The sequence below is a fragment of the Vulpes vulpes genome, chromosome 14, assembly GCF_048418805.1.
Source record: "Vulpes vulpes isolate BD-2025 chromosome 14, VulVul3, whole genome shotgun sequence".
In the NCBI taxonomy this organism is placed as follows: domain Eukaryota; kingdom Metazoa; phylum Chordata; class Mammalia; order Carnivora; family Canidae; genus Vulpes; species Vulpes vulpes.
In genome coordinates this window covers 126,077,103-126,099,609 of record NC_132793.1, presented here as the reverse complement: position 1 = coordinate 126,099,609, position 22,507 = coordinate 126,077,103, and the positions used below count along the sequence as shown (strand labels likewise).

The 22,507-nt window shown below is 35.1% G+C and overlaps 1 pseudogene; it reads left to right on the top strand.

The window, feature by feature from the left end:
- Positions 1–20,113: 20,113 nt before the first annotated feature.
- On the top strand, positions 20,114–20,828 carry LOC112922395 (nascent polypeptide-associated complex subunit alpha pseudogene; annotated as a pseudogene).
- The last annotated feature ends 1,679 nt before the right edge of the window (positions 20,829–22,507 follow it).

Here is a 22,507-nt window from a genome sequence, read left to right as displayed (position 1 = left end):
TGGTTATCCATCTGTTCAAATTTTTCCATTTCTTTCTGTTTCAGTTTTGATAAATTTTATGTTTCTAGGAATTATCCATTTCTTCTAGGTTGCCCAATTTGTTGGCGTATAGTTTTTTACGATATTCTCTTCTATATCTGTGTTGTTGGTTATTTCTCCTCTCTCATCTGTGATTTTATTTATTTGAGTCCTTTCTCCTTTTTTTCCTGATGAGTTTCACTAGAGGTTTATGACTCTGATTTTTTTCCCCCAAGAACCAGCTCCTCATTTCATTGACCTGTTCTATTGGGGTTTTTATTTTTGTTTTTAAGTTTCTATATTTTTTATTTCTACTCTATTCTTTATTTCCTTCCTTTTGCTGGTTTTAGGTTGTTTGTTGTTCTTTTTCTAGCTCCTTTAGGTATAAGGTTAGGTTGTTTATTTGAGATTTTTCTTGCTTTCTGAAGTTGGTCTATATTGCTATAAAGTTTCCCCTTAGAACTCTTTTTGCTGTATCCCAAATGTTTTAGACTGTTGTGTTTTCATTTACATTTGTTTCCATGTACTTTAAAATTTTTCTTTTATTTCTTGGTTAGCTCATTCATTGTTTAGTAACATGTTACTAAACTTCTACGTATTAGTGATCTTTCCAGATTTTTTCCTGTGGTTGAGTTCTAGTTTCATTGTGGTCAGAAAAGATGCATGGTATGACTTCGATCTTCTGGAATTTGTTAAGGTTTGTTTCGTGGGCTAATTTATTATCTATTCTGGAGGATGTTCTGTGTGCACTTGAAAACAATCTGTATTCTGCTGTTTTAGGATGGAATGTTCTGATTGTATCTGTTAAGTCCATCTGTTCCAGTGTGTCATTCAAAGGCATTGTTTCCTTGTTGATTTTGTTTAGATGATATGTCCATTGATGTAAGTGGGATGTTAAAGTCCTCTACTATTATTGCATTATTACCTATGAGTTCCTTTACATTTGTTATTATTTGTTTTATATACCCGAGTGTTCCCATGTTGGGTGCATAAATACTTACAATTATTTTATCTTCTTGTTGGATTGTCCCCTTTATGATTATATGGTGCCCTTCTTTTCTCTTTTGACATCTTTGTTTTAAAGTCTATTTTGTCCAATATAAGTTTTGTACTTCTGCTTTCTTTTATCATCCATTTGCATGATGTTTTTCCATCCCCTCACTTTCAATCTGCAGGTACTTTTAGATCTAAGATGAGTCTCTTGCAGTCAACATATAGATGGGTCATTTTTTATCCATGCTGTCATCCTGTGTCTTTTGATTGGAGCATTTAGTTCTTGCTGGTAGTTTTGATATAAAAATAATCATTAGCTCGTATTATTTGGACAACTATCAAATACAGAGTGCTAAACTACACAGTTCTTCTAATGTAAGTATGTAGATTGACAAACTGTTGCTATTCCATTAACTGAAAGGAACAAGTTAATATAAACAAGTTCTTGTTCCAGTGAATGACGTTCACCGGGTAATTAACTATCAACTCAAAATTGAGGATATACCTCATTTCTGAGAACTGGCTCCAATATTTGAAATGGTCTATGGATAGATTTTCTCAAGTTTAAAGACATTTACTACACAGTTATTTATTTCCATATCTATATCTATTTCAAATTTTGGAAGTCTATTTTGAAAAGTACAGCAGAAAAAATTAACCTGGTAAGTTATACAGATAGGCATTAAATAGAGTACCAATATAGTAAGTGAAATTCTTAACTCCTTCCTAATTGAAAATAGAGGTGGCTCTGCCAGAGTTGTCTAAATTGATCAATTTAACCACCTCTTGCCTGATTGGCTTTCAGAAGATAGTCTTGCATTCCAAAAGGAAGTGTGAGGGGTTGTTCCATAGTGGAACTGTTCTACTAGTGGAAGCAATGCTGTATCTTCATGAATAGGGTGATTAGTTCATCTATAGAAGGCACTTCATTGTTAAGGTTGATTAATTAGAAGAATGAGGGCTGATAAAATGAGGATACTGACCTAAAGGAAACTTAAGGGAAAAAAAAATCTGGTGTGGATTTGCTATTTGTATCAAATGTTCCAGAGACACTAGAAAGTGTCTAGATGTAGAAAGTTTTAGATTAACACAATATCATGAAAATCCTATAGCTGTTCTCTGATTTTAGGTGTGAGGATACTGAGGTTCAAGGCAACGAAGGCTGGATTAAGGCCCCAAATCAGGTATCTTGCCTCCAATTTCTGAGTTTCTTTGACAATGGCAATCTTATGTATGAGTTTTAAGGTAGTATATAATATAAGCATTAGGTGTGAGTAGTATATAAATATTAGGTGTGAGTGATAACTATTTTGGGAAGCTTGTTATTTCCTATAGTCCTATCCTTTTATTAATAGCATATGACCTCTATGTAACTTTCACCTTAATTAGCAGCTAGTGTATGATGACATTCTGTGCCTTTCCTGATATAGTTTCTCATTTTTTCCAGGCACCATGAATTAGTTCACACTTTGATAAAATAAAGGAAGCTTGGACTCAGATAAACTTTAAAAACCTAGTACAAAAAAGTATTGGGAAAAATCAGATGATTTGTATTCTTAAACTACAGCAAACATGTTTTTATGAAGATGACAGAACTAGTATTGTACTGGAACTGGGCAAAAGGAAAACATCAGAAAACAATATATATTGTCTGTCTCTGGGGGAGAATGTAGTTTTAAGTAGGATAGCATTTAATAATTATTATCTATCAACTACTTTAGAAGGTTTCTGTGTAGTGTCTATAGGACACGACATGCCATGGAGGTTGCTGAGGCAGATAAATTGTCTAAACATTCATTATGAACATAGTTAAAATTTGTTAAGACATTTCTTTAAATGTTGAACACTGTGATAAACAATAAAAGTTCAAAGGTGAATGCATATAAGGGAGGGACAGAGGGATAAATAATTATAATTTAATATGATGAGCCTTACAGTTCAGATATATAATAATAATTCATGGGCACGCTGTACTGAAGGATGAGCAAAAATGTGTCATACAACCTTGCTCTTTTCTCTCCATACTGAATTTAAAAAATTATTTCTATTTCCACATACATATTTCTAACTTTTATTTTCATATTTTCTGTGTAATTATCTTTTAACTGTGTCTTATAAACAACAAAGTGGATACTCATTGTTTTTGTGGATTTGAAAGTTTCTATCCTTTAGTTAATGTGTTTGAACCAGTTACATTCAACGTATCTATCATTATTTAGGATTTGTTTCTAGAATAATATTTCATATTTTTCATTTACTTTGTTTTATTTTTTTCTTACCAGCTTCAATTGTATATATTTATATATCCCAGTTGTGTATGTCAAGTTTCCTGCTGCTGAATAAAAAGTTAGATGTTTTGTAATTCTTTAGTTACTAGGTTAAGATCAAGTCTTACATTTGAGCTATTTCTACCCCTGCTGATTTATAAAATTACCAAAATATGTAGTATCCTAAATTATTTATTTATTTATTTATTTATTTATTTATTTATTTATGAGTGAGGGAGAGAGAAAGAGAGAGAGGCAGAGACACAGGAGGAGGGAGAAGCAGGCTCCATGCTGGGAGCCTGATGCAGGACTCGATCCCAGGACTCCAGGATCGCATCCTGGGCCAAAGACAGGTGCCAAACTGCTGAGCCACCCAGGGATTCCCCCAAATATGTTGTATTCTAAACGCAGACAAGAACCTCACTATTTTTATATTGTCTCTTCACCAATATCACCACAATTTAATATGGGGTTATGTTGGCACATATATTTTTCTTTACATTTGTTTGGTTATTTGATTATGTCCAATTTACACATGTCCTCCAGCATCATCTACATATTCTTTTAATTTTAAACCTTCTTCCAAAATTCCTTTCAAGTATACTTATTAAGAACTTAAGAAAAAAATAGTGATTCAACATTTAAGATTTGTAGAGATACACCAAAAATGCGTTAATTCGGGGCTGTTTTATTATTGTTATTATTATTATTATTACTAATAGGAGTTTAAAATGGACTTAAGGCAAAGGAAAAGGCTTTAAAGGAAGATACATACTTGAGAAATAATAGCTATTGTAGGTAACCAAGAAAGCTCTGGTGTGCCAGAGCTTCTTTCATGGAAGGAAGTAGGGTCTGAAGTTAGAAAGGAATCCAAGAGCAGATGCCATGAATAATGGAAGTTTTCTATGAGGAAACTCTGAAAGACGATCCCCAAAATCATATTCTAAAGTAACTTCCAAGCCATTTAATTCCAATTATCTTCCTTATTTTGTATTTTTTCAGTACACTCTATATCATAATTTGTCTCTTTCCTTGACAGTGGCCATAGGTTTGGCAACAGTGGTAGCTAATCCTTTTCCTTCACCTTCTCCTTCTTTTTTCTTCCTCCTTAACAATTTTATAACATATTTTCAAGATAATGGGTGCTTTATGCCTCAATACTCTTTGAAGCTAGTTAAAATCAAACAGCTGTCCTACTGAGTGAACAGATTTCATATCTTATTATAAATTTCAATCATTATTCTGCCCATTCTGTGAGTAAAATGCAAAATGTGTGGCAGGCGACCTAGGAAATTATTTTGACTGAGACATATAAAATGTGTTGATGTTTTCTAAAAATTTGACCACTTCTGAAATTTTTCTGACCACTTTGTTTTTTAAAATTTTCTTGAGTACCATTATTAATCTGGAGGACAATAGTAATAATAAATGCATCAAAAAATAAAATAAATACACCTATTTACTATCAGTATAATATGAAATAAATAGTGTTAGTTTTCTATTTTCATGTAACAAACTATTACAAACTTACTGGCTTAGAACAATACCTGTTTATTAACTTAACAGTTCTTTAGGTCAAAAGTTCAGGTATGAGTGACTAGGTATTATGTTCATGGCCTTAAAAGGTGAGATCCAGGTATTGACATGGCTGCGTGTCTTTCTGGAGCTTAGAGTTCTCTTTCAAGCTCCCAACATTGTATATAAAATACAGGTCTTGCAGCTGTAGAACTGAGGGAGCTGTCCACTTGCTGGCTTGAAAAAAAGGACCATTCTCACTTTGAGGCAAGTAAAACTTGTCACCTGGCTCCCTCCATAGATCGTCTCACACTTTGAACATCCCTGAATGTTCAAATTCTGAATCAGAATTCTCCTGATTTTAAGGCCCTACTTGACTTGGTCAGGCCCACCCTGATAGCCTCCTTATTAACTCAACTGATAAAATTGAATTGAATCTTAAGTACAAGAATCTAGGTACATGAATCAAGGTAGTATGCACCTCGATTATGTCAGGAAAACTTCTTTGCCCTATAGTGATATATGTTATCAACAATCCCCCCACACTAAAAGATGGAAATCACACAAATTAGGTGGGGATCATGGAGGCTATCTTAGAATTCTTTCTACCAGAAAGACATTTTGTTAATTTTTGTATGCATTATTTTAATTGATACCTCAACATATTTTGATTGCCCCAGATTTAAAGATGTAAGTAAAGCTGGTGTTTGAGAAGATATGAAACTTGGCCTAGATCATAGTCTGGATATAGTTGAGCTAAGTAGGATCTGAAACCTAAAGCCAAAACTTTTAATGCTATGAGATATTGCCCTGTTAACACCTACTTAGAAATAATGTAACTTCTCATATGGCAAAACTTAAATTATAGATAAATGTTAAATCTACTTCATTTTGTTTTTACATTGTTATTTTGATGTATTTGGAGAATCTGTATCAATGTGAAATTAGACTCCAATAGCATAAAAATGTTAACATCTTCAAGATGTGTGCATATGTGTGTATGTGTGAATGCATGGGTATGTGCACACATGCACATACAGAATGAGAAGTGCTGCTTAAGTTGTTTCAGTGTTATAGATTTTTTTTTGGGTCAATTTTATGATATTTTGTGTTTCTTTTAAATTCCTCTTCTGTGAAGTAAAACAGTTGGATTAAAAATAAATTTTTCTCATAGAGATAATTGATCTAAACAGATTATAGATATAATTCTAAGATGTTCCCCAATATTTCTCATCTCTGGTATACATGCTTTATGTAATAATCCCTGAAAAGAAGAGTATGATGCGGGACGCCTGGGTGGCTCAGCAGTTGAGCATCTGCCTTCATCTCAGGGTGTGATCCTAGAGCACTGGAATCGAGTCCCACATAGGGATCCCTGCATGGAGCCTGTGTCTCCCTCTACCTGCATCTCTGCCAATCTCTCTCTCTCTGTGTGACTTTCATGAATAAATAAATACTTTTTTGTAAAAAAAAAAAAAAAAGAGAGAAGAGCATGATGAATATTACTCTTAGGATTTTGTCATATTATGTTGCACAGTTGACCTTAAAATAGGGAGCGTGTGATAGTTAATGTTTTGTATCAGTTTGAGTAAGTCAAGGAGTCTCAGATTGAAGATTATTTCTGGGTGTGTCTGTGAGGGTGTTTTCTATTGAAATTAGCATTCAAATCAGTGCACTCATTAAAGTAGATAACCCTCCCCAGTGTGGGTGAACATCAATCAATCCTGAATAGAACAAGGAGGAAGAAGAAGGAAGAATTCACCCATTTTGCTTCCTCTTTGCCAGCTTGAACTGCCATCAATCTTCTTCCTTGAGCTAGATTTACACCATCAACTTCCTTGGTTCTCAGGCTTCAGATTCCAACTTGAATTATACTGCTATCTTCCTGAGACTCCAGCTCACAGATGGCAAGCAGACTGTGGGACTTTTCAACCTCCATAATCCCATGAGTCAATTTGGTAATACCTGTTATTCATACAGACACACACAGACACACACACATACATACACACCTCCTGTAGATTCCATTTATTTGGCGACCTCTGACTTTCAGAGTTTAACTGGAGAATCTGATTTAATTGCACAAGCCATTTATTTATTTATTTATTTATGTATGTATGTATGTATGTATGTATGTATTTGTAAGAGAGGGCAGAGGGAGGGGGAGAGACAGAGAATCCTGAAATAGGCTCCCACTGAGTGTGGAGCCAAGTGCAGAGCTCAATACCAGGACCCTTAGATCAGGACCTGACCTGAAATTAAGATCTGATTAACACATTGAGCCACTGAGCCATCACCCCTAATTGCATAAGCGTCGTAGAAGCAATAATATCTGGTCCCGGGAGGAAAAGTCAGATTTGAATTGTAGAGGGAGGTTCTCTGTAGCTGAGTTGTAAGAAGCCACATAACAAGGACTGGAGAACAGCCTATAGTAGCTAAGAATCACTCCCTGGCCAGTGTCTAGCAAAACAACAGTACCTCCTATCACCACAGGGAAATTAGTTCTATGATCTACCTGAAGGAGCTTGGAAGGCAATCTCTAGTTTAATCATCTTCTAGTTGAGGATGTAGTGGGCTGACACTTTGATTTCAGCTAGGTGAGACTCTGAGCAGAGGATCTATAGGTTAAATTCCAGATCACAGGTATTGTGAGATAATAAATTTGTATTCTTTAAAACTGCCAAGTTTGTGCTGACTTGCTACTCAGCAATGGAAAACTAATATAACACATGAAAGGAGATTCTTAATATAAGGGATTTCAAAACATATTTTGGTGAATTTCAAAATACTTGTGGGTTCTTGAAGAAATACATAGAGGCGTGTCCAGACATGGACACTATTTTTTCTTAACAACCAAACTAGATTATCTTTTAAAGATGCTTCAAGTGGATATATATCAAAATCCATCTGTTCAATAGCTGTGAGGTGAGATTTCCAACTGACACATTTGATTGTTCTCCTATAGACTACCCAAGGTTTAAAAAGAAGAATTGCAACAGTTGGATGATTCCTTAGAATTAGAAACTGAGTTTGGTTTATTTGATCCCCCAAATCATGATGAAAATTGGATTCTCTTCAGGCTCTTCAGTTAAAATAATAGTATTAGTAAAAGGTTAGTAATAATAAAATGAAAGGGGAGAAGTTAACAGAGGCAGTAGAAAATGACCTTCTGATAATCATGAGTGGGAATCATATTGGTTTCAGGTGCTCGACAACTGAAGTCGTAATAAGACCCACAACCTAGAATCAATCTGGAACCAACACTTGTGCCTCACATATATGGAATTACTTGTATTTTCAAAGCTTTTAGACACCCTCAAAGTTGTTTTTCTATGTAACAGGTATTACAAATTGCTTAACATATGGCTTTTGCAAATAAGAGTTGCTTTCTAAGAATGGTTTTTCCAGAGAAAAGGCTGTTCCAATTCCAAAGAGATAACTCCCCCCTCCTAAACAGAAGACATTCTAAATAATAGCATCATCCCTGATGTATACATGCTGAACTTTCCCCCTCTTTTAAAATAATTATTATGAAGTATTGGCATTTCCCTCTCTATGAACATGCTGATGAGTACAGGTGTGTAGAAGCCATATGGTCACACTTTTTAATTCATCTTTTTCATTAAGGATACATTACATTTTCAATAAACCTTCAATGAAGTTATTTTTTTCATGCTTACATTAGTCTCTGTTTCATCAGTATTTCAAAAAACAATGCCAAGACTGTTTTCTATTTCGTAGTAAACAGGTAATGAAATTTAAATCAATAAGCACTTTAGTCTTAACACATGCCGCTTGGGATTAGGGAGAAATATGGTATGAATTATCATCCTCTCTTTAGATGAAAAGACTCATTCGTTAAGAGAGAAATTCATATGCCGAGACATCATAATCTATTGGAAGCACTCTAATAAAAAAAAAAAAAACGATCACTTACATTTTCATAGTATTGTAATGCTCAGGGAGCAGGAGTATGGAGTCAGAAAGTAGGTTTCAACAAAATCATTAATTAATAGAGAAAAATACTGATTAAACCGTTTCCTACTTTCTGGCAACTACTGGCACTTAGAAAGAACACACTCAGAGAAATTCAAAGGATCAAAGAAACAGTAAGATTGGAGCATAATATTCTCTGGCATACATAGTATTCTTTGCTAATATAGGCTTTGTTGTCATTCTTTTCCTTCCTGATTTTTTTGCATGCAGTGACATCTTGATTACAATTTAACAAATATCCCTTATATGCCCCTGATCCTCTCACTGTCCATTTTAAATATCTATCTCACGAGTGAGTGGGCAGGCAAAATAGATGGGAGTTAGAGCAACTGCTGCATTTCTAGCTTCTGATCTTTCTAGGGTATCTAGGAAAGGACTCAGTGGCATTTACCTGTATTACCTGGCAGTTTCTCTCATACCCCTCGAGCTTCTTTCAGAGCAAAAGTGTGTCTGTTCCAGATTCAGTGTGCAAGAACTTGAGGGAGAGTGATAGAAAATAAACAGAAGGTAGAGAAAGCAATAGAAACTGGGAGGCATAAATCCACGTACACGTCAATTAAATTCTGGACCCTTAAAAAAGCAAAGAAAAAGATCAATGTTTGAACACTGGGGACAAGACTTGGTAATTATAGTTGGTAAGTATACTTTGCATACTATTATTGCTCTAGATACTATTTAAACTTTGAGTAAGATTTGAAATTTGAAACCTTATAAATAATGTTGGGACTGACTATAGATTGTTGATGTAGGGACGCCTGGGTCGCTCAGTGGTTGAGTGTCTGCCTCTGGCTCAGGGCATGATCCAGGATCATGGGATCGAGTCCCACATCAGATTCCCTGCATGGTGCCTGCTTCTCCCTCTGCCTGTGCCTCTGCCTCTCTCTCTGCCTCTCATGAATACATAAATAAAAATAAATTAATAGTAGTAGGCTCTTGACCTTCATTTTCTTAAGAGCATTTGCTTTTGAAAACCTACAATTATAAATTCTTTCTCTATTTGACATGTAAATCTTTATGAAAACCATCTGCAGTTGTACAACCTAGTGGTATCTCTCTCAAGAACCCGAGATCTATCCTTCTGAGTGGTAATCATCAGAGAAGAAAGCACCCCTATTTTTCAGTCCCTGTGGGAAGCTAGGAAGCTAACTTCCATGGGTGCAAATTAGCAAACACAGATGATCTCATCGCAGCAGAAAACAATTACAAACTCAGGAATATCTCAGTATGCTCAGTACATTTTCTTGGCCAAACTCCCTGGTAATACTCTAATAACTTTTACACTGGTCAGCCCAGCCTTTAAAAACCTGTCTACCTTTTGTTTCAGCGGGGTCAATTGTCCTCAGATTGAGTTCTGACTTCCCTCCTCTATTATAGTAACTGTGACTAAAGTTGTCTTCACCTTTTAAGTTATTTTCCATTGCAAATTTTGCTTTGACAGTGTTACCTGAGTATTTGCAGGATGCACACTAGATTTTTGTTTTCAACCATATAATAGGCTTCCAGAATTGCATGGGGGAAAGATTGGCAGGTTAGGAAGCAGGGAGTGGATTGACCAGGGGAAGGGAAGTATGAAGCAGCAAGAAGCTTTGAATAGAGTGGATATAGGTAACTCAGGTGCTTACCTTTGTGATGTGAGTCAAAATAACAGCAATATGGGTCCTAGTAGAATTAGTTTGCCCTAAGCTTTACAAGAAAAGTTTCCTGCAGAGTGTGGTGAATGTTAAGACAAACTCCGCCCCAGAAGGGATCTGTTTTGGCTTCCTTATTTGCATTATTTTCGAAAATGACTTTATCAGCTTTTTTATTGACTTCAAGGAAAAAAATTCTTCCTGCTTGTCCAAGGACCAAATTTATCCGATATTTATAAAGATCGAAAACCTGAATCATTTTGTTGTTGCTGTTTGTTTGATTTTAAAATTGTGATCCCTATTTTAATTTGGTTTGTTATCTTATTCAATATATCTCGTTTTCTTATCTACACTTTAGACATAACATAACAAGAGGTTGTTGCCAGGATTAAATGAATTATTATATAGAGAGTGCATAGACCTGTGTTTAGTTTAGTGTTTTGTAATGGTCTGTTATTATTAGCATTATTATTGACAGTCAAGGAAAATCAATAGGTATAGGAGAGAACTTTTTAGTTTTTTTTTTTCTTGGCAATTTGGAAAACAAAAGGATAAGGAATTTTGCCCCTTATATCTAGACCTTGCTTAATGTCTCTAAATCATTAGTCTTCTATGAAATTATACTTACCTACTTAATGCTTAATTAAGAAGTAGCCTGTTTCACTTATAAATTGAATAAAAAATATTTACTTCATGTGCATTACACAGAAAAAGAATGTGCTTTCTCTTTTTTTCAGTGAGGAATATTGAAACCCTAGATAATTCTGAAAACATGAAACACTCAGGACGGCTATTTATGTTCAAATAACAAAAAAGCTGGTAAATAAATCTTGATGAATTATGAACCTGAAAGATAGACTATATTTACAAAAATGAGGTTTCATTTTTGTTTTTTTAAATAAATTACAGTAAGTCATAAGTTTGTTGCAGGTTAATGCAGTCTTTCTAGTTCTTCTGTGATTCATGTAGCATTTTACATTAAATCAGAAACAGACAGGTTTTTTTTTTTTTATGTATTGCTATTCTGTATAATGAAAAAACTAGCAAAAAATATTTTAACCAAAAATATAGCTTTAATTTTGATTCACTATAAACTCATATTATTTCTAGAAATCTCTATCTGTGATCAAGAAAAAAATATGTTATTTGAATTATTAAAGTTAAGTTGCTCTGGGTCTATGATCCATTTGTGTTTGTCAAAAAGTAATCAATTGTTTAAACATGAACAACCTGGTATCTCCCATAGTGTCAGTAAATATATTTATTATTGAGATCATAAGAAAACTGTTTGTATAAATTCAGCATCATTGTATAAGCTATATAAACTTACTAGTCTCTGAGGTAAGGTTGCAAAACAAAAAATGAATAAAATGATATTTCTAAAAACCTTACGGGCTTTTGCCTTGCTGCACCATTTAAAATAGTTGCATTTAAATGCTCAGTACATTCCAAGATCACTACAATTCTTTCAGCTGTAATTAACTTCTCACATTGGGTTCTGACATCTTTCTTTTATGCCTTTTTATACTTCTTAACTTTAAAAAAAAATTCAAGGAAGAATCAGTGCAAACTATAAATTACCTTGTTCTGATTCAACTAAAGGGATCAGCAGGTAACGATCATTTCAATCCAACAAAAAGATGTGTGATTTGTATGCGTGTGTGTTGGCATGCCATTGTGCCTCTATTTAGGGCATGTAACATGGATCATTTCATTTAAAATATCCTGTAAAATTACTTTAAGTAATGATTATAATAAAATAAAGCTTTAGAAATATGTCTAAATAGACATATTGTCCCTTGCAATCGAAGCTTCATAATATTCAAGCTGCAAATTATCATATTTGTTCTCGGATATAAGGCCAAAAGATGTAGGATGGGGATAATGTAACATTTTCTGCTTTTAAATATTTTTGGAGTTTTTTGTTTGCCTTTTTTATGTTGTTGGTTGCTTAGGATTTATTTTTGTTTAATTTTCTTCTCACACAATTCTCAATACCTGTAGTTGGGAAATTTTATTCTTTGTTTTCAGCCGATTGTTAATCCTCAACATTGGCACTTTTCTTAGTCTTAATCTCTCTCTCTTTTTTCTTAAAGATTTTATTTATTTATTCACGAGAGACACACAGAGAGAGGCAGAGATACAGGCAGAGAGAGGAGTAGGGTCCTTGCAGGGACCCCGATGTGGGACTTGATCCCAGGACTCCAGGATCATGCCCTCAGCTGAAGGCAGGTACTCCCACTGAGCCACCCAGGCATCCTTTCTTAGTGTTAATCTTAGTTGTCCAAAGCACAATCTCACTTTTAAGCCTGTCATCATAACTGTTTGTTTTAACTAGATCGTTCAACACTCAATACACTGCTGGCAAAGTAGAAGGCCATTTATAAGTGCCATCAGTCAAATACCATGAAGTATTGATTTTTACATTGGTTCTATCATTATGGAGATGTCTGATATTCAGCTTTGAATCTCAGTAGTTTTGCTAATTGGTCACAAACTTTTTATGTCATTTGAAGAAAATCAGATTATTAGAATTTTTTTTAAAGATTGTATTTATTTATTCATGAGAGACACATAGAGAGAGGCAGAAACACAGGCAGAGGGAGAAGCAGGCTCCTCACAGGGAGCCTGATGTGGGACTAAATCCCAAGACTCCAGGATCATGCCCTGAGCTGAAGACATGCCCTCAACTGCTGAGCCACACAGGCATCCCAGACTATTAGAATTCTTGAAAACATCATTAACTTAAGTAGATAACTTAACATCATTAAGTTAAGGAGATAACTTAAACTCTTAATTTTCTTAATAAGAAAAAAAATAGAGACAGAGGATAAACAACGTAGGTTCTGAAATCTGAATGTATTTCTTACTCCAGAAACCAGACTAAGAAGAATATCTAATATTTATAAAATATGTGGAATCTGCTCAGATAGTCATATCTTAGTATGTCATTCCCACTGTATTATTTTGTTTACCAAATAAGCATTTTCCTCTGACTTGAGTCATTAGAGGATTCTTGACTGTTTGGGATTTGTTTTAGGTGACTCTCTCTTGCAAGGAAGTGATCCCCAGAAATCCAAATGCTTCAGATTACCCTGGGAAACACTGAATCCTATTTGACTGGCTGACTTCAGGCCGGGGAAAGCACCCTGATCATAAACTTCCATTTAATTCCCAGTTTAATTCTGTTTAATTCCACATTGTGGTATCTTCTGGTCTCCCAGAGGGCGGATGCCAAGACTTGTTAGTCATATCATCGGTTTTGGGAAGAGTTTAGCCTCTTCCCCTTTTGGGAGAGTTTGCATTCTGAGAACATTTTCACCAGAACCTGCCTCTTCTATGTTCTCTTTGTGGCTTGGGCTTGGGAACAACAGCCTATTTTTACTCAGTTGGGCCTAATTAATTTCCTCATTTGTTAAATTGCTTTTTTTCATTTCACCTTGATCTTGGTCATGCCCACCTAACAACAAGGATTCAAAGCCTGCTGTAAGTATGGGTACTCCTACAGTCTTTACCAGAGCAGCTTCTTTCCCAAACTCTTAGTGCCAGAGCTTCTAACTTACTTCCACATGTCTCCCTCTAATATAATGACCTTTCTTTCTGCCAAAATTTTCTTTTCATGTAACACTCTCATATCAAAATATGCATTTCTGTCTTAAGCATTTTCCCACATTTTGCTTAAGGAAATGTAGGTATTGCTCTAGCACTCTTCCTGTTGTGTTTCCCAGCTTAGAAATCACAGGAGCTTTAGATAATGGATACCACCAACGTACCAAAATTGTCCAAAAATATACACATGTGCACATATGCATGCATATAAATAAATACCTGGTTTGTTTTTCTGCCAGGTTTCTAAAGCTAAGAGATACACTGTCAACTTCTTCCATTTATGTCGCAGGCAGGAGCACCAGCTGCTTTTAGAAAAACAAAAACAGAAACAAAAAACAACTATTTGGCTATTTAGCATTCTAGATGACCACTTAATTTCTAACACATGGGAATTAAGGATGGTCCTGAAAACATTCAGCAATTTTTTTTTCCTGAAAATATTCAGAATATTCAGAAATATTCAGCTCCTTATATTCTCACTTATCTTTTACAAATATCCAGCAGTTCCATCCGGTGAGGCACATTTAACACATGTGTTTCAGGATTTAGACAAAATGTATAAAGGAAATTACCATTAACCCAGGGAAATCCTACATTGTTACTTAAGACAACTCTTTAGTATCTCAATACTGATTTTAACTAAAATGATTTATATTAGTATTACGAAAATAAGCGTCTAAGGCCAACTGTCTTATACAGAAGAGGACGTACTTATCACACAGAATTCTTGCAGTAGGGCTTGGCAGTTTATCGCCGCCTTCAGCTCAAGGTGTGATCCTGGAGACATGGGATTGAGTCCCACGTTGGGCTCCCTGGATGGAGCCTGCTTCTCCCTCTGCCTGTGTCGCTGCCTCTCTCTCTGTGTGTCTCTCATGAATAAATAAATAAAAGCTTAAAAAAAAGAATTATTGCAGTAATACAATAGCTAGGAATTAGTCTGTTATTTAGCTTTCTCAGAGAAGGTTAACAGAAGCTAGATTTTTTTTTAACTCTGCTATTGTTTCCATATCTTCATCTTTGGCATTTATCTATTTTTCTCTTGTAGAGTTCATTTATTGACAGCAACTTTCATAGATTTGTCTTCTTCACAAAGGCAGTCCCTTAAAAAAAAATGTTGGTCCATTTCCCTAGTCACTGTTTTATATCATCCTCAGTCAAGGAGAGTTGGCTACAAATCTGGGAAGTGGGATTCCAACACCCTGCCAAAGATTCTAGCATTCAGGTTTGTAGATTACTTTCCTAGTGAAGGTGAGCTTTGTCTTCCTGGTATATCTGCTTTCACATCCCACCACCTCAGTCTTCATATTGGCGGAATTCTGGAGAGGGATCTCCTTAATTCTGGATCTTTGGTTTCTACCTTTCTTTCCAGCCATTGTTAATGCCAGACTTTTTATAAAGCTCTTTCTCTCCTGAACCATAGGTATTTCTTTTTAAAAATATATTTTATTTATTTATTCATGAGAGACACACACACAGAGAGAGGCAGAGACACAGGCAGAGGGAGAAGCAGGCTCTGTGCAGGGAGCCCAATGAAGAACTACATCCCAGGACTCCAGGATCATGCCCTGAGCCAAAGGCAGCGCTAAACCATGAGCCACCCAGGCTGCCCACCATAGGTAATTAAAGGTTATTTTTTTTTCCCTTTACAATAACTCTGTTTCACTATTTGGATTAATTACCTCAAAGACCATTTGAGATATTAAAAGCTCACCTCCTCCATTTTTTTTAATGTGGCTATTAAACAATCAAATACATATTGACCTGAGATATTAGAAATCAGTGAGCTTTTCCAGAAATTCCTTCTCAGCTGTTATGTTTGATACCTATTTTTCAGAATAGCCGAATCTCCATTTTACCAGAGACCTCCCAACCTCCCAGATATTTGCTCCTATTTCCTGCTGCTTGGCCAAATTATTCACTCCCTATCTACACTACCATTCTGCAGAAAGCACAGCCCTTCAAGGTGAGAGAAATGAGAGGTCAATGTAAATATCAGCTTCCTACATTGCTCTGAACCACAACACAGGGTTCCAAGAGAAGAGTACCCACTTTGTTTCCTATTTTGGATCCTTGAATTCTAAGGTTTCTTTTCTTTCTTTCTTTCTTTTTTTTTTAAGACTTTATTTATTTATTCATGGGAGACAGAGAGAGAGAGAGAGAGAGAGAGAGAGAGAGAGGCAGCAACACAGGCAGAGGGAGAAGCAGGCTCCATCATGCAGGGGCCCCCACACAGGACTCGATCCTGGGACTTCAGGATCATGCCCTGGGTTGAAGGCAGGCGCTAATCTGCTGAGCCACCCAGGGATCCCTGAATTCTAAGCTTTCTTGCCATGCATCAGTGCCTATTAAATTAACCAAAGCAACATAGGAATTTACAACTACATGATTTATTACTTAGCACTGATCTAGAACAAAGAGGTGAGCTGTGTATCTGGCAGGAGGGTAGAGAGAGAGAGGGATTGGGAAGGTGTGAGGTATCTCTCTTTCTTTAATGTATTCATTATGTTCTTCCTACATGACCTATAACAGAAAAATACTCCCAAATATCTCCTTGAATACTCTCCAAGGAAAAACTAACCATCCTAATATGGGTCCTACTTGCTATTTACATCATTTATCTGTGTTTTTATCACCATGATATTACTAGCATAAGGTGGTGGTTCTGTTGCCAAGGCAACTGAAATGTTTAACTCCATTTGTTATAATCCCCACTGAGTTCTTGGCTGTCCTCACTGTTTTTTGTTTGTTTGTTTGTTTGTTTGTGTTTTCCTTTTTTTTTTTTTTAGATAAAGAATGAAATCCATTCCTTGTTTTTACGTACTTTCTTTGCTGATTTTCTCTTCACCACAGTGTTGTATTCACTACCATCCAAATCTGATAAACTGTGTTGTTTTGCCAGCACACAGTAATTTATTTACGTTCGATTATACTTGCTTACCTTGGTGACTTTTGTCTTCTCCCCTATCATAGATATTTCCTCCCCTGATTATTTCTCACTCATAAAAAACACAGGTTATTTATATTGAAGGAATGAATAAAAGAAGAAGAGCACAAAAATGTGGAATGTGAAGAGAGATGATCAGAGTTTTAGAAGGCAAATCAATAAGGCAGTGGATCTCAGGGAAAGGAAAGGATTAAGAAAGTATAATGTCAAGTTTAGGAATAATAGTGACAAATAGTGTGCTTGAGGAGAGAAGGGAATTGTAATAGAAAAATTTGAATGCTAAATTGAATATACTGTATTTTTCAAATGGCCTATGTGAGAATACATCTGGATATGTAAGAAATCAACTGAACTATGTTGAATTTGCAAATCATTCTTTTAAATGTTATATTATGTTCCCATTGCTTGTCCTAAAATAATAAAAGTTGTATATTTTTATGCTAATGTTGGCTGTTAAATAGATTATATATGAGTAAATTTCCTTCTGAAATTTTATGGAAGCAACCCTTTGAGTAATTTTGTTTATTTTCTCAGTATATGCTTTTTAAAGATATATATATAATGAGAGACACAGAGAGAAAGGCAGAAACAGGCAGAGGGAGAAGCAGGATCCCTGCAAGGAGCCCAATGTGGTACTCAATCACAGATTCCAGGATTAGGCCCTGAGATGAAGGCAGATGCTCAAACACTGAGCCACCCAGGCATCCCTCTCAGTATATGTTTAAAAAAAATTTTTTTTGTGCTGGTTTTATTTTGTTTGTTTCTTTTTTTAGTTTGTATCATCATAAAAGTGATATATCTTCATGGGAGAAAGTACAGATATATAAAATTAGATAACCAAAATTGTACAGATTTTGACGTTATACCAGAAAACACTTTTTTCTTTTTCTTTTTTTAAAGATTTTATTTATTTATTCGTGGGAGACACAGAGAGAGGCAGAGACATAGACAGAGGGAGAAGTAGGCTCCTCACAGGGAGCCGAACATGGGACTCAATCCCCAGACCTGGGATCATGCCCTGAGCTAAAGGCAAACACTCAACCACTGAGCCACCAGGTGTCCCAGAAAGCACTTAAGTTTTAAATGGATATGCATTAAATATTATGTATATTTTGTATAAAATTTGATTATGCTGATAAATGTGTTATATGTTTGTTTTTATGCATATTAGTAATTATGAATATGTTTTCCTGACATTAAGTATGTTATCATATCGTAATTTTTGTGGCTTCAAGGTATTTTATGTTACAAGTATATGAATTTAGAAATTCCTACATAATATATCTATTTTAAAACTAATTCCATATACAAATTTAAATAAGTAGGTAAGATACTGATACCTTAGAAACAATTATTATATGACTAACCAGCCCCCATCCTATTTTTTGCCCCATCCTCCCTTTCTAAAATTCCAGAATACGTTTCTGTTAATTTAGATATAAATGCATTTATTCACTTTTCTCTATTCTACAAATACTTGTTCTATTAATCAAGGCAGGAATTATAAAAGCATCAATGCAGGAATTACTGTCTCACTTATTCAATCAAAACAGGGAAGAAATGTATTGTATTTATTCAATTGAAATAAATGGCAGAGAAGGGGAAGATAAGTGAATTGGTCTATTACAAAATCTTTTAGAATAAGAACATTGAATTGCATATGTATTTTACTTTTAGTGTGCCAGAGAAATACAGAATTGAAATTTATATCTCAGAAGGTCTATAGGAATAGGGATTGAGTCATTTACTAAATTATTAAATTGTACTCTTAAGTCATTAGCTTAAAACTCTATTGGATTAATTTATGCTATCACAGGATTCATTCTATATTAATATTCTTTTCAGACTCTTCCACATAGTTTCTGAAGGTTATAAAGGGCTTGAGAATGACATCATAGGGGGACACTTTGTTTCCTTACAGGTCAGTCTATACGCAAGACAGAATTAGAGGCAAAACAGGAAAAATACTTCAATACATTACATGTCCACATCATGGTGATTTTTTTCTTATACTTCTCTGTGACATGAGGCACTGGGAATGTAAACTCTAAGTGTACCTGTGTTAATGAGAGAGAATGGTGTCCATTGTGTTCTTTATTTTGTTTTATATTTGTATGTATGTATTTAAACCAGCTTCCATGCTTATTTGGTTTGTAGAGAAGGTTTTAGCTTGACTTGAGAGAAAATAGGGTCAGATCTTTAGTCACTTTATTGATATGTTTGTATATAAAAGATGTTGACTACTGGTTATCAGAATTTTCTTCTCGAATCAATAAGAGCCATATAGCTTTTCTTGAATGTCTCATAGATACTCCCTTTCCCAATACCCAAAGCTGAACTCATTACTGTTTCTCAAAACATGCCCTTTGCCTTTATTTCCCATGTTGGTTAATGATACTATGATTTAATTAAAGCCCTGGAGTCTTCCTAGATACATTTAGATTACTCAACTAGATTTTGAACTGGATTTCCTGTCCAATAACATTCAAATCTATTCTATTATTACTGAATCATATTTCTAAAATTCAAATCCGTTATAGTATCCCCTTGTTTGAAAGTACTAAGGACTTCCCAATATTCAAAAGCCACAGTTAAAAATCTTTGACGTATAAAGAACTTCATGGTATGATTCTTGGTTAAAGTATCTCTCTACTCTTCGTATATACTTGTTAAAATTATGTTTAGCCACTAGTAACAAAAATTCAAAAATAGATTTTTTAAAAGCAAATATCAGTTTATTTCTTTCTCACACACAGAAATCCAAATATCTGAATCCCAGTTACCACGATTGAAAAGGGGGCAAAGAAGGTTATGCTACTTCCTTAAGGATTCTTCCAGATGGGATCAAACTAATCTCCCCTTGCATCTTTGGCCACAACTTAATTATGTGGCCCAACCTAGATTTAAAGAAAAAGCTAGATATTCTTGTGATTAAGAGAGTCAGAAAGCATTAATAGAGGAATAGAGAAAGAAAATTAATATTTGGTAGGCAACTAGAGATTTTGCTGTACCACTTCTAACCAAGATACATGGGATGATTTGCTTTCTGAGCATATCACATTTCGTGGAGATCATGGGACTCTGTCTAGAATGCCTTATTCCCTCTTTCTGCTACCATCTTGGTTCTGTGTTCCCCACACAAAATGTCTGGTGAAGTCACAGAAACCTGCTACAGAGCAGGAGTCCCCTCAGCACCAGGCAGAAACAGGGTTTGGAACAAAATCTGACAGTGATGAATCAGGACCAGACCTTGAGGAACAGGATTCCACACAAGCAACCATACAACAACCCCAGCTGGCAGCAGCAGCTGAAATCGATGGAGAACCAGTCAGTAAAGCCAAACAGAGCCAGAGTGAAAAGAAGGCACGAAAGGCTGTGTCCAAACTGGATCTTCAATAGGTTACAGGGGTTACAAGGGTCAATATCCAGACAAGAGCCCAGCTTCAGATACCTGCATAGTTTTTGGGGAAGCCAAGATCGAGGATTTATCTCAGCAAGCACATCTAGCAGCTGCTGAGAAATTCAAAGTTCAAGGTGAAGCTGTCTCAAACATTCAACAAAACACACAGACTCCAACTGTACAAGAGGAGAGTGAACAGGAAGAGGTTGATGAAACGAGTGTAGAGGTTAAGGACATAGAATTGGTCATGTCACAAGCAAATGTGTCAAGAGCAAAGGCAGTCCCAGCCCTGAATAACAACAGTAATGATATTGTAAATGCTGTTATGGAATTAACAACGTAACCATGTGAAAACAAGGACTTTTTTTGGTGTTTCAAAAGAATAACTGCACCTTGGTTTGAAATTTGTACTGTTTCTATCATTAATAAAGTTATGGCTTCTTGTTGAATGAAAAAAATTAAAATGCCTTATTTCTTCTTCATGCAGCTAAATTCTATGCATTCCTCAAAGTAAACTGGAGTCTCTCCAGGAAAATTTCTCTCATATTATCAGTCTTATTTACTAGGTTAGTACTTTATTTACACCTATTCTTAACATTGCTTCTCACTCTAACACATTGTAAAAATATTTAAGTACCCATTTATGAATTTATATTATCATTGCTTGTTTCACTAAATTTTATATTCTTACACATTTAAACTCAAAATCAAGGCCTTACTGGAATTATTTTTTAAAAGATTTTATTTATTTATTCATGAGAGACACAGAGAGAGAGAGAGAGAGGCAGAGACACAGGCAGAGGGAGAAGCAGGTTCCATGCAGGGAACCCGATGTGGGACTCGATCCCAGGTCTCCAGGATCAGGCCCTGGGCTGAAGGCGGTGCTAAACCACTGAGCCACCCGGGCTGCCCCCTTACTGGAATTATATAAACACAAGAATATATGAGATACCAGAAAAGCTAATGAAGAAGGAATTTTTCACCCTTACATGAATCTGAGAAAAGACAAGAATCAAATTCTGGGAAGTATTATTTTACATATGTTATCTTTCAAGTCTTGTCAGTTTTTATAAGATGGCCTGTAAAAGAAAAAAAAAGCCTTTTAACCATAATCTCATTTTTTTTTCTATTTGAAATAAGAGCTAAACTCTTTTGTGTTTTGGTACAATAATTGTGATATAAAATTAAAATCTTCTAATGCTTTTTTTCTAAATTAAAATGTATGGAAAACATAAAAACCTCTTGTCAAAGAGTAAGTGTTTATAGCCATTGGACATTTTACATGATTGCTTTATTTAGTTTCTCAAGCCTTGCTGAAAAGAAATACTTGATTATGTGTGATTGCATAGTATATCTTCCTGGAGCACAAGCTATTATGCTGCCACTGATGGTCATCCATAAAATGCAGGATGTGTGCTGACCCTAAGAATGAGACTCATTGGGTTAGATATATAGCGATAGATCTATAGCAAAAGGCCTGGTGCTTCTAAAAGAGAAATGGAAGCTGGGTGAATGTAACTTTAGTAATAGGGAACAGGAATGTGACCTGCCCCAAATTTGTTGCATTTATATGGTAGCAAAATGAAGTATGAACCAAGCAGATATGTGAGAAAGGGAGAAAAGACTACCATGAGCAAAGAAAAACAGTTAAGTTCCCTTATACATTACCATAAAAAATACAGTTCTACATGCCACTCAGTTTTAAGAAGATCGTTAATGATTATGTTTTGAACATTAAATTTTGTGTGTAATATTCATGTAATGTTCAAATATTGATACATGAATAACGAACCACCTAAATTCTGATAAAATCCCCTGTACTTACACGTCCTTTTGGAAATGTATTTCTTTTTTTTTTTTTTTTTTTTAATAATTGGAGATATGAGTTTCCCTAAATCTAAAGCTGTTCCCGTTAGTGGTTAACACTTCTTTCCATTCTTATTTGTCATACTAGTATCTGAGATGCCCAATGTACAATAACTTCTTTTCTAGACATTTTATTTTTTTCCATTTTGACTAATGAAATTAGAGTTAGGAATTACTGATACAAAATGATTATGATAAGGAAATAGAAAAATAGCCTTTAGATATTCCTATTGGTGGCCAGGCCCAAAGAAATAGCATGAACATACCTGAT